Genomic DNA, 13,201 nt, shown 5'->3' with positions numbered 1-13,201 from the left:
ATTCTTTTTAGGCAAATCGAATGTGTTGGTATTTCATTCCCCGTGTATCGTGCAAAATAAGTTGCATGGAGTGACCAGCACCGTAGTGGTACTGGGTAGCCAGAGGGCGGGGGAAGCTCCGCACACCTCATACACACCAAAGGCCACTCTACATACTTCTGTGCTCTGTGGCTGTAGTTGGCTGCTTTGGTGCGCATCACATCACCAGCCCCGGCGCCAGTTGTCGAGTGGGCGGGACTGAGCTGTACCGTGTGCCGCCAGATCACAGGACATCAACACGGGCCGAGTATTCCGGAATCGATTCCAGGTGCGTTAATACGTTGTCTCAACATACCTTTCTCGGCAAGTGAATTGAATGAGCAGAAACGTGGTTCAGGTTCTCTGTGATTACATCACAGTGCATGAATAGCGGCGTGATCGCTTGATGAAGGTCATGGCTCATTTACTTACCGTGTCTCGTCCATTCTGCAACTTGATCTCTGTGTATAAAAATCCAGATGTCGAACAGTCGTTATGCAATAGACTAAAACCACAAACCGGTTACACTTGGCAACAACACCCTTGCACTGTCCTCTAGAACAACAGAACCTTGATCCAACCCAGTGTTTGCTATGCAAATGTTGGATGGATATTCATCCCCCTCCCCTTCCTCCAAAATTCTATAAGACCCTACAGATCCTAGAACACCAAGCATTCCGTCTCGCTTTCTACATCCACTTTACCTTCCCGCACAGGGATCCTTTACTATCAATTTCCCGCCTCTGCTCACTCACATTGAACAACTGCGAACAACCTACACCATCCGCAAACTCTACTCCAAAAGTTCTGTAGTTTCCTCTCTTCTGTCCAAGCCTCGTACGCTGGCGCAACTCTACCGACACATCCCACTAGCCCTACCCCACTACATCCACAACACACTACATCCAAACTTCGACGAGCTCTCTCTCCCAGTCAATGACATCCGCCCCGATATTTACCCCTCCTGTCAACATTAACTCTTCCCCTCCTATCCCATTCCATAACAGAGCTCCTTGTCCCTCTGTATCCACCACTACCCGTTTCCTCTTAATACCACCACCTCGCCCACACACAAAACACCTCCACACCCTCGGTCTTTTCCCTTCCTCTGTCTTCCCATTATCCCTCCTCCCCCTCGCCTCGATGCCTTCCTTCAGCCCTCGCCTTTTTTACCTACAGACCTCAACATGTACGGAATATATTCTCTCGTCCAGAAATCCTCCTTTCCCAATGTAAATCCTTCAGATTTTAAGTGAAAGTGAGTGCTTTTTATTTGAAGAATTTCATTTTCTTGCAGTGTGGTTTTAAAATGTGTATATTTTCGGGTTTTTTTCCGTTCGCGCTTCGCCATTTGACATTTTAATCGCAATGAGTGGCAGCTGCTTGGGTTGCACGTCGCGATTGGTAGAAAAAACTGGTACAGTCGAAAGATTTCAGGGGAAACGGGGGAGAAGGGAGGCACCAAATTCTGAGACGTTTCCGGGGCAAAATGTCTTCGAACAGACCCAGGTCGAAGAAGATACCTTCTCCAGACCGTCTGACCTACCTTATGTACAACACAGAAACACCTCTTGTGACTACAATAATCCCAGTTCATCGTTCTCTGGACCCTGGACAGGAATAAGACGTCTCCGTGCTCTGTAAGGAACACAACTACGGTACTGTCGATTATGTATTACAGACTATCATTTGATTCCACCGTTTTTATTGATATGTATACAAGATGTAACAGGTTTCAGTGCAGATATTTTACATGTGGTACCTTAATATGTACACGCGTCAGTATGTTGATTGTTTTTCTCTGCGGCGAACAGTCTTCCCACAAACACGTCACATATTTTACTATCTAATGGTTTTTGCACAGTCGTAACTGGACGGCCGTAAGTGCATCCTTAAGTGTACTACGACTGTTAGTACAGACTAACTGTTTAGCGTTCTCTCCTCACACTTCTATACGTGACTTGCTGCTTAGGGGAAAGTAAGCATTAATGACTTGCTCTTGCCACATGTGCTTGGACATAGTAACTAACCTAAAAAATTCTACTTCTAATAGCTATAATTATTAGTCTGCAAATGACGTAAATACCAATGTAATGTTGTTCAGTACTCCGTCCTCAGTCATCAAGAGAAATATCTAGAGTTGCGAAGATGGACAATCATCAGCTGTATAGTGGAATGACAGCAATGAAAATTTGTTTTGGACAACATGGTTGTGGAGATGAAGCAGCGATTAGTATGATTAATCAATTATTCGAAAACAGTCTTAATCACATTTATTATTATTACACCGCCAACCGGTCTCAACCCGACCTAGGGGTCATCTTCTGGGCGTTTACACCATTGGCCGACTGCTGGTGGTGTCACTCCTGTCTACATAATGGCAGGAAACTGCCAGCAGTCGACCAATGGTGTAAACGCCCAGAAGATGACCCCTAGGTCGGGTTGAGACCGGTTGGCGGTGTAATAATAATAAATGCGATTAAGACTGTTTTTGAATAAATGGATGAAAATTTGTGCCGGACTGGGATTCGAAGCAGAATTTCTCGCTTACCTACCATTAGGATATCTGAGCACGTCTAACGGCCAGGCCCAAATTTCCTTTTATGCCTCAACCATGTATCTACAACCTGCACTCTTACATCCACTATGAATATTCACGTTCTGAGGAGAAATTTTAATCGAAAATCGCTTCCGCGATATCGGCGTATAAATAGGATGATGCAGTGTCTGTGTTTTTCAGAAGCTCAACTTAATGTTCCTTCGGAAATGCATGCATGTCCGAAAGAACATTGTATCATATTTCTGAACACCAAAGGCACTGGAATATCGTATACATACCTGTTACAGCCTGTACATAAGTAGTTAATATCGTAGGTATCAGGTATACTTCCAGAGTCTAATAATATTCGGTATTCCGATTTACTGAATACACCGAAGTTCTTCGGCCTTTTTGCTTTTCCGAAATCTGTCGTGAGATGTGTTTTGCAAATCACCATCTAAAATTAGGGCCATTTTGTGATGCGAAAAGAACGATCTTGCTTTGCGTGAGGCAACTGGTCTATCGTAGTCTTTGCAGTTGTGGCATGTCATGTATTGGTCAGACCATCTGGACCGTGGATGAGTGACGCACTGAACCTAAGTGTCACATACGCTTACAACGGCTGAGAAAATCTGCTTCTGCAAAACATTGCCTTGGCAATGGAATATAACAACACGGATATTCTGGAATGCGCTTCCAGCTATTAGGATACTGTTATTAAGAAATAAGTTGAAATTAAATTATCAACTGACCTTATAAATTGAGATGGAGGTTTATTTTAAATCTTTCGTTGAATTCTGCTCTGTCAAAAAGCCGCGAGACAGTGTTGTTGTTACCGCATCAGTTGCTTATTAATATTCTCTATCGATAACTTCTGACGTTGGCATCTGAAGATGACGTATTAAAATGGATTCAAGGATACAGTCAAAATGGCAATTCATTTAAAATAAAAATGATTTAAATACACTCTCGCAAGCTGGCACTACAGTGGAACTTAACAGTCTTTAAGGGTGGATTTGTTTGTTGCTACAGTTTTATGAAACGTCATGGACTTAGCATGCGAACCAAAACCAAAATATCTCAGAAAATGCCACAAGAGCATGAAGAGAAAACATTATCTTTCTATCGCTTTACTACCCAAGAACGAACTGAAACCAGTGTGGAACCACGGTAAGGCACGTAGCGAATATGGACGAAACTCCTCTGACATTTGATGTGCTGAGTAACAGAAGTGTTGCTATGAAAACTGGTAAAACTGTAACTATAAAAACAATTGGACATGAAAAAACGCAGTGCACTGTTGACCTTTCATGTTGTACTGATGGTACTAAATCCAATGATTATTTTAAAGCCCAAAACAATGCCAAAACCTTCAGAAATACCGCCAGGTGTTGTTGCTCACTTACATGCAAGGGCTGGATGGAAAAGGCTAGTATCAAATTATGGATTAACAGAGTGTGGGAAAGAAGGGAAGGTGCTTTATTGAAGAAGAGTTATCTTCTTGTGCTAAATCAGTTTGGTAGTCATTTGAAAAATTCTGTGTAACAGAAGCTGAGACAGGAAAATGTAGAGTTTACTGTTATTCCGGTAATACTTACATCACAATTAGAAACTCCTGATGTCTCGATACATAAACCATTTAAAGTGTATATGAATGAGGAATGTAACAAATGGATGATGGATGGAATCCAGTATGAATTCACTCCGAAGATAACCTGGAAACGACCTACAATCAAACGAGTGTGTCAGCAGATAAAACAGTGTAGAGTGAGAGAAGACTTTATTATTAAATCATTCAAGAAATGCGGCAAACGTAACGCTCTCGATGGCAGCGAAGACCATCTTACATGTGAAGAGGAGAACTATGACGATGAAGAGCAAGAACTAGAGGAAGAACATTCAATGACGATTTTCACGGATACGTAAGTTCATTTCGGTTTTGCGATGTAAGAATTTTTTTAGTCTGGCTTTGCAATCTAATAATTAAAATGGTAAAAATGTTCTTGTTTAAAAAATTTCTTAAAACTTATTGCTTATCGTAGCGTCTTGTACTCCGTAAGGTACGGTAGTTACCCTTATCTGTAGCTCACGTTTAGCAATGATGTTGCATGTTCTCAGTGAGGCGGTACGTGTGTTCCCCTACTCTCAATCGATCCCTTCCCCCGCAGTTTTCTCGATTATGTGCTGAAGCTTCGAAGAGTCCCTCGTAGCGGCTGATGGTCTGCAATTCACCTTCCAATTGCGTCCATAATAATCTACATCGGTTTCATATTTCGAGATACCCATTGCCAGTCGACGTGGTAGATGTCTTGAACTGCGAGAAATTGAAGCACCAGGATAGACAGACGTTAACCTGCAGAAGAGCTGTTTCTCTTCCGGAAAGTCTCACGTGTGGTTGTAGCATTTCACCTATTTTCCCCTGCATGTTGACTGAACTGCCCAAGCTCCCCGCCCCCACCCCCCCCCCCCCCCCCATCCCCCCACCTACGCTCGATATTAAAGCTTTGAGACCTGCTTAAATTCAAAACACTGTACTACAGAGACATTACATTAACTAAACAGGCATAACTAAAAACAACATTTATTGCAAGAAGGTACAACACTGGTTACAAGATGCGGGCACACCACGCCCCAGACACCCTATTTACCTACAGCGGCCGCCTGCAGTAACATGAACAGTGTGGTTACATGGTGGTACAGGTGTCTTCCAAAACAAGAAACGAACAAACACGAAACGACTAAAACACAATTATTTTAAAGCCCATACAATTAAGGATTAAAACCCGCTCTGAGCTCGTGAATCTGAGTAAACAAATAATGCGCTTAATTCTAGCACTTGTTCATTAAGGACTATCTCCCACACAACAAGAAGCTTTACTTTTATTTAAAACAAAGCTTTAAATTAAAACACACAGCGGCTACTAATTAAGAAACCCGAATGTTAGCGGTACCGTGCAGTACCAAAACAGTTTTTGATCCTTGCAGTAAATTAAAGAGCTGATGATTCCAACTTTCAGCAATAAATTGATAGTTCTTTTAATAAACCACGGCACCGTTTGAAACACTTTGTAAAATATAAACCACTAAAAGACAATTTAAACAAACATTACCACTATAGCTTAAGTATCCAGAGTGGGCTTTTTATCTTCTTTTACTGAATAACATATATATAGATGCTTTTTGGGTTAGGGAATATGATACATCAGATTTTGTTGTTATTTAAATTGGATATGCACTTTACCTTTTATTTTACATTGTGTGTGTTATGCGGCTGCTAATGAAAATCAGTCACAGCTCTAAATAAGTACACTATGTCATTTGCAAACATGAGGGACGTTAGCAAATCGTCTGCATAGAATTTTTGTTTATTATCCAATCTTTTGAAGAGGGCTAGTAGAAATCCTTGGGTAACAGAAGTAATATTGAATTTAATTGATGAAAGGAGAAAATATAAAAATTCGGTAAAGGAAGCAGGCAAAAATAAATACAGACGTCTCAAAAATTAGATCGACAGGAAGTGCAAAATGGCTAAGCAGGGATGGCTAGAGGATAAATGTAAGGATGTAGAGGCTTATCTCACTAGGGGTAAGATAGATACTGCCTACAGCAAAATTAAAGAAGAGACCTTTGGAGAAAGGAGAACCACTTGTATGAACATCAAGAGCTCAGATGGAAACCCAGTTCTAAGCAAAGAAGGGAAAGCAGAAAGGTGGAAGGAGTATATAGAGGGTCTATACAAGGGCGATGTACTTGAGGACAATATTATGGAAATGGAAGAGGATGTAGATGAAGATGAAATGGGAGATACGATACTGCGTGTAGAGTTTGACAGAGCACTGAAAAACCTGAATCGAAACAAGGCCCCTGGAGTAGACAACATTCCATTGGAACTACTGAGGGGCCTTGGGAGAACCAGTCCTGACAAAACTTTACCATCTGATGAGAAAGATGTATGAGACAGGCGAAATTCCCTCAGACTTCAAGAAGAATATAATAATTCCAATCCCAAAGAAAGCAGTTGTTGACAGATGTGAAAATTACCGAACTATCAGTTTAATAAGTCACAGCTGGAAAATACTAACGCGAATTCTTTACAGACGAATGGAAAACTAGTAGAAGCCGACCTCGGGGAACATCAGTTTGGATTCCGTAGAAATGTTGGAACACGTGAGGCAATACTGACCCTACGACCACAAACCTACGTTTCTACACTCCTGGAAATTGAAATAAGAACGCCGTGAATTCATTGTCCCAGGGGAAACTTTATTGACACATTCCTGGGGTCAGATACATCACATGATCACACTGACAGAACCACAGGCACATAGACACAGGCAACAGAGCATGCACAATGTCGGCACTGTTGTTGTTGTCTTCAGTCCTGAGACTGGTTTGATGCAGCTCTCCATGCTACTCTATCCTGTGCAAGCTGCTTCATCTCCCAGTACCTACTGCAACCTACATCCTTCTGAATCTGCTTAGTGTACTCATCTCTCGGTCTCCCTCTACGATTTTTACCCTCCACGCTGCCCTCCAATGCTAAATTTGTGATCCCTTGATGCCTCAAAACATGTCCCACCAACCGATCCCTTCTTCTAGTCAAGTTGTGCCACAAACTTCTCTTCTCCCCAATCCTATTCAATACCTCCTCATTAGTTACGTGATCTATCCACCTTATCTTCAGTATTCTTCTGTAGCACCACATTTCGAAAGCTTCTATTCTCTTCTTGTCCAAACTAGTTATCGTCCATGTTTCACTTCCATACATGGCTACACTCCAAACAAATACTTTCAGAAACGACTTCCTGATACCTAAATCTATATTCGATGTTAACAAATTTCTCTTCTTAAGAAACGCTTTCCTTGCCATTGCCAGTCTACATTTTATATCCTCTCTACTTCGACCATCATCAGTTATTTTACTTCCTAAATAGCAAAACTCTTTTACTACTTTAAGTGTCTCATTTCCTAATCTAATTCCCTCAGCATCACCCGATTTAATTTGACTACATTCCATTATCCTCGTTTTGCTTTTGTTAATGTTCATCTTATATCCTCCTTTCAAGACACTGTCCATTCCGTTCAACTGCTCTTCCAAGTCCTTTGCTGTCTCTGACAGAATTACAATGTCATCGGCGAACCTCAAAGTTTTTACTTCGTCTCCATGAATTTTAATACCTACTCCAAATTTTTCTTTTGTTTCCTTTACTGCTTGCTCAATATACAGATTGAATAACATCGGGGAGAGGCTACAACCCTGTCTCACTCCTTTCCCAACCACTGCTTCCCTTTCATGCCCCTCGACTCTTATGACTGCCATCTGGTTTCTGTACAAATTATAAATAGCCTTTCGCTCCCTGTATTTTACCCCTGCCACCTTTAGAATTTGAAAAAGGGTATTCCAGTCAACATTGTCAAAAGCTTTCTCTAAGTCTACAAATGCTAGAAACGTAGGTTTGCCTTTTCTTAATCTTTCTTCTAAGATAAGTCGTAAGGTCAGTATTGCCTCACGTGTTCCAACATTTCGACGGAATCCAAACTGATCCTCCCCGAGGTCTGCATCTACCAGTTTTTCCATTCGTCTGTAAAGAATTCGCGTTAGTATTTTGCAGCTGTGGCTTATTAAACTGATAGTTCGGTAATTTTCACATCTGTCAGCACCTGCTTTCTTTGGGATTGGAATTATTATATTCTTCTTGAAGTCTGAGGGTATTTCGCCTGTCTCATACATCTTGCTCACCAGATGGTAGAGTTTTGTCAGGACTGGTTGTCCCAAGGCCGTCAGTAGTTCTAATGGAATGTTGTCTACTCCGGGGGCCTTGTTTCGACTCAGGTCTTTCAGTGCTCTGTCAAACTCTTCACGCAGTATCGTATCTCCCATTTCATCTTCATCTACATCCTCTTCCATTTCCATAATATTGTCCTCAAGTACATCGCCCTTGTATAAACCTTCTATATACTCCTTCCACCTTTCTGCCTTCCCTTCCTTGCTTAGAACTGGGCTGCCATCTAAGCTCTTGATATTCATGCACGTGGTTCTCTTCTCTCCAAAGGTCTCTTTAATTTTCCTGTAGGCAGTATCTATCTTACCCCTAGTGAGATAAGCTTCTACATCCTTACATTTGTCCTCTAGCCATCTCTGCTTAGCCATTTTGCACTTCCTGTCGATCTCAATTTTGAGACGTTTGTATTCCTTTTTGCCTGCTTCATTTACTGCATTTTTATATTTTCTCCTTTCATCAATTAAATTCAATATTTCTTCTGTTACCCAAGGATTTCTAGCAGCCCTCGTCTTTGTACCTACTTTATCCTCTGCTGCCTTCACTACTACATCCCTCAGAGCTACCCATTCTTCTTCTACTGTATTTCTTTCCCCTATTCCTGTCAATTGTTCCCTTATGCTCTCTCTGAAACTCTGTACAACCTCTGGTTCTTTCAGTTTATCCAGGTCCCATCTCCTTAATTTCCCACATTTTTGCAGATTCTTCAGTTTTAATCTACAGGTCATAACCAATAGATTGTGGTCAGAGTCCACATCTGCCCCTGGAAATGTCTTACAACTTAAAACCTGGTTCCTAAATCTCTGTCTTACCATTATATAATCTATCTGATACCTTTTAGTATCTCCAGGGTTCTTCCACGTATACAACCTTCTTTCATGATTCTTAAACCAAGTGTTAGCTATGATTAAGTTGTGCTCTGTGCAAAATTCTACTAGGCGGCTTCCTCTTTCATTTCTTAGCCCCAATCCATATTCACCTACTATGTTTCCTTCTCTCCCGTTTCCTACACTCGAATTCCAGTCACCCATGACTATTAAATTTTCGTCTCCCTTCACTATCTGAATAATTTCTTTTATTTCATCGTACATTTCTTCAATTTCTTCATCATCTGCAGAGCTAGTTGGCATATAAACATGTACTACTGTAGTAGGTGTGGGCTTCGTATCTATCTTGGCCACAATAATGCGTTCACTATGCTGTTTGTAGTAGCTTACCCGCATTCCTATTTTCCTATTCATTATTAAACCTACTCCTGCATTACCCCTATTTGATTTTGTGTTTATAACCCTGTAGTCACCTGACCAGAAGTCTTGTTCCTCCTGCCACCGAACTTCACTAATTCCCACTATATCTAACTTTAACCTATCCATTTCCCTTTTTAAATTTTCTAACCTACCTGCCCGATTAAGGGATCTGACATTCCACGCTCCGATCCGTAGAACGCCAGTTTTCTTTCTCCTGATAACGACATCCTCCTGAGTAGTCCCCGCCCGGAGATCCGAATGGGGGACTATTTTACCTCCGGAGTATTTTACCCAAGAGGACGCCATCATCATTTAATCATACAGTAAAGCTGCATGTCCTCGGGAAAAATTACGGCTGTAGTTTCCCCTTGCTTTCAGCCGTTCGCAGTACCAGCACAGCAAGGCCGTTTTGGTTAATGTTGCAAGGCCAGATCAGTCAATCATCCAGACTGTTGCCCCTGCAACTACTGAAAAGGCTGCTGCCCCTCTTCAGGAACCACACGTTTGTCTGGCCTCTCAACAGATACCCCTCCGTTGTGGTTGCACCTACGGTACGGCCATCTGTATCGCTGAGGCACACAAGCCTCCCCACCAACGGCAAGGTCCATGGTTCATGGGGGGCACTAGTACAGTGTATATCCACCTTTCGCAGCAATGCAGGCTGCTATTCTCCCATGGAGACGATCGTAGAGATGCTGGAAGTAGTCCTGTGGAACGGCTTGCCATGCCATTTCCACCTGGCGCCTCAGTTGGACCAGCGTTCTTGCTGGACGTGCAGACCGCGTGAGACGACGCTTCATCCAGTCCCATACATGCTCAATGGGGGACAGATCCGGAGATCTTGCTGGCCAGGGTAGTTGACTTACACCTTCTAGAGCACGTTGGGTGGCACGGGATACATGCGGACGTGCATTGTCCTGTTGGAACAGCAAGTTCCCTTGCCGGTCTAGGAATGGTAGAACGATGGGTTCGATGACGGTTTGGATGTACCGTGCACTATTCAGTGTCCCCTCGACGATCACCAGAGGTGTACGGCCAGTGTAGGAGATCGCTCCCCACACCATGATGCCGGGTGTTGGCCTTGTGTGCCTCGGTCGTATGCAGTCCTGATTGTGGCGCTCACCTGCACGGCGCCAAACACGCATACGACCATCATTGGCACCAAGGCAGAAGCGACTCTAATCGCTGAAGACGACACGTCTCCATTCGTCCCTCCATTCACGCCTGCCGCGACACCACTGGAGGCGGGCTGCACGATGTTGGGGCGTGAGCGGAAGACGGCCTAACGGTGTGCGGGACCGTAGCCCAGCTTCATGGAGACGGTTGCGAATGGTCCTCGCCGATACCCCAGGAGCAACAGTGTCCCTAATTTGCTGGGAAGTGGCGGTGCGATCCCCTACAGCACTGCATAGGATCCTACGGTCTTGGCGTGCATCCGTGCGTCGCTGCGGTCCGGTACCAGGTCGACGGGCACGTGCACCTTCCGCCGACCACTGGCGACAACATCGATGTACTGTGGAGACCTCACGCCCCACGTGTTGAGCAATTCGGCGGTACGTCCACCCGGCCTCCCGCATGCCCACTATACGCCCTAGCTCAAAGTCCGTCAACTGCACATACGGTTCACGTCCACGCTGTCGCGGCATGCTACCAGTGTTAAAGACTGCGATGGAGCTCCGTATGCCACGGCAAACTGGCTGACACTGACGGCGGCGGTGCACAAATGCTGCGCAGCTAGCGCCATTCGACGGCCTACACCGCGGTTGCTGGTGTGTCCGCTGTGCCGTGCGTGTGATCATTGCTTGTACATTCCTCTCGCAGTGTCCGGAGCAAGTATGGTGGGTCTGACACAACGGTGTCAATGTGTTCTTTTTTCCATTTCCAGGAGTGTAGCATTTGTAGACATATAGAAAGCTTTTGACAATCTTCACTGGAATACTGTCTTTCAAATCTTGAAGGTGGCAGGAGTAAAATACAGGGAGCGAAAGGCTATTTACAATTTGTACAGAAACCAGATGGCAGTTATAAGAGTCGAGGGAAATGAAAGGGAAGCAGTGGATGGGAAGGGAGTGAGACAGGGTTGTAGCATATCCCCGATGTTATTCAATCTGTATATTGAGCAAGCAGTAAAGGAAACAAAAGAAAAATTCGGAGTAGGTATTAAAATCTATGGAGAAGAAATAAAAAGTTTGAGGTTCGCCGATGACATCGTAATTCTGTCAGAGACAGCAAAGGACTTGGAAGAGCAGTTGAACGGAATGGACGTTGTCTTTAAAGGAGGATATAAGATGAACATCAACAAAAGCAAAAGGAGGATAATGGAATGTAGTCGAATTAAGTCGGGTAATGCTGAGGGAATTAGATTAGGAAATGAGACACTTAAAGTGGTGAAGGGGTTTTGCTATTTGGGGAGCAGAATAACTGATGATGGATGAAGTAGAGAGGATATAAAATGTAGACTGGCAATGGCAAGGAAAGCGTTTCTGAAGAAGAGAAATTTGTTAACATCGATTATAGATTTAAGTGTCAGGAAGTCATTTCTGAAAGTATTTGTATGGAGTGTAGCCATGTATGGAAGTGAAACGTGGACGACAAATAGTTTGGACAAGAAGAGAATAGAAGCTTTCGAAATGTGGTGCTACTGAAGAATGCTGAAGATTAGATGGGTAGATCACATAACTAATGAGGAAGTATTGAATAGAATTGGGGAGATGAGAAGTTTGTGGCACAACTTGACGAGAAGAAGGGATCGGTTGGTAGGACATGTTCTGAGGCATCAAGGGATCACCAATTTAGTATTTGAGGGCAGCGTAGAGGGTAAAAATCGTAGAGGGAGACAAAGAGATGACTACATTAAGCAGATTCAGAAGGATGTGGTTTGCAGTGGGTTCTGGGAGATGAAGAAGCTTGCACAGGATAGGGTATCATGGAGAGCTGCATCAAACCAGTCTCATCCAATCTTAATATGTATATTCTGGTAAAATTCGTGGCATATGCCGGTTTTTGGCCTTACCATTGTAGTATTTAGCTGGTCCTTAGCTGTGACAGGATTGTTGTTACGTACCAAACGTGTTTTTTTTCAATTTTTTTATCAGTATTTACTCATGTTTTGTCCTGCTCACTTGTAAATATGTTGCTAACCGGAGTTGCAATGGCTTATTCCTTGAAAAGGTGTCAACAATATCCTTATAGCTGAGAATAATAGATTTGCTCTCACTGATGTTATTTACGCGATCAGTGCTTTCGTCGTAAGAGATGAGCAACACCAGAAAATTATGCCATAAGAGATCAATGCGTGAGGATAAACAATACACTTTAAGACATTAATTTGTTAGCTTCTAAAACTAGCAATTATACGAAGAGCAAAATTTGCTCATGGTAGTTGTTTGAGCAGCTCAGTAACATGTTTCTCCCAGCTGTAGTTGTGACCAAGCCACATAGGCGACTTGTCTGAAGAAGACCTGTGGTCCTAGAAAATAACGGCCTTCCACATCGAGCAGTACTGGTGGACACGCGTCCTGGACGCCTAGACCTTTGATACTGTCATAGTGATGTTGGTGAATTATTGGTGCAACAGCAGTTTTAAGTTGTAAATTTCATTTAGAAGTACAATGCAC

The sequence above is a fragment of the Schistocerca gregaria genome, chromosome 2, assembly GCF_023897955.1.
Source record: "Schistocerca gregaria isolate iqSchGreg1 chromosome 2, iqSchGreg1.2, whole genome shotgun sequence".
In the NCBI taxonomy this organism is placed as follows: domain Eukaryota; kingdom Metazoa; phylum Arthropoda; class Insecta; order Orthoptera; family Acrididae; genus Schistocerca; species Schistocerca gregaria.
This window is presented reverse-complemented; position numbering follows the sequence as displayed.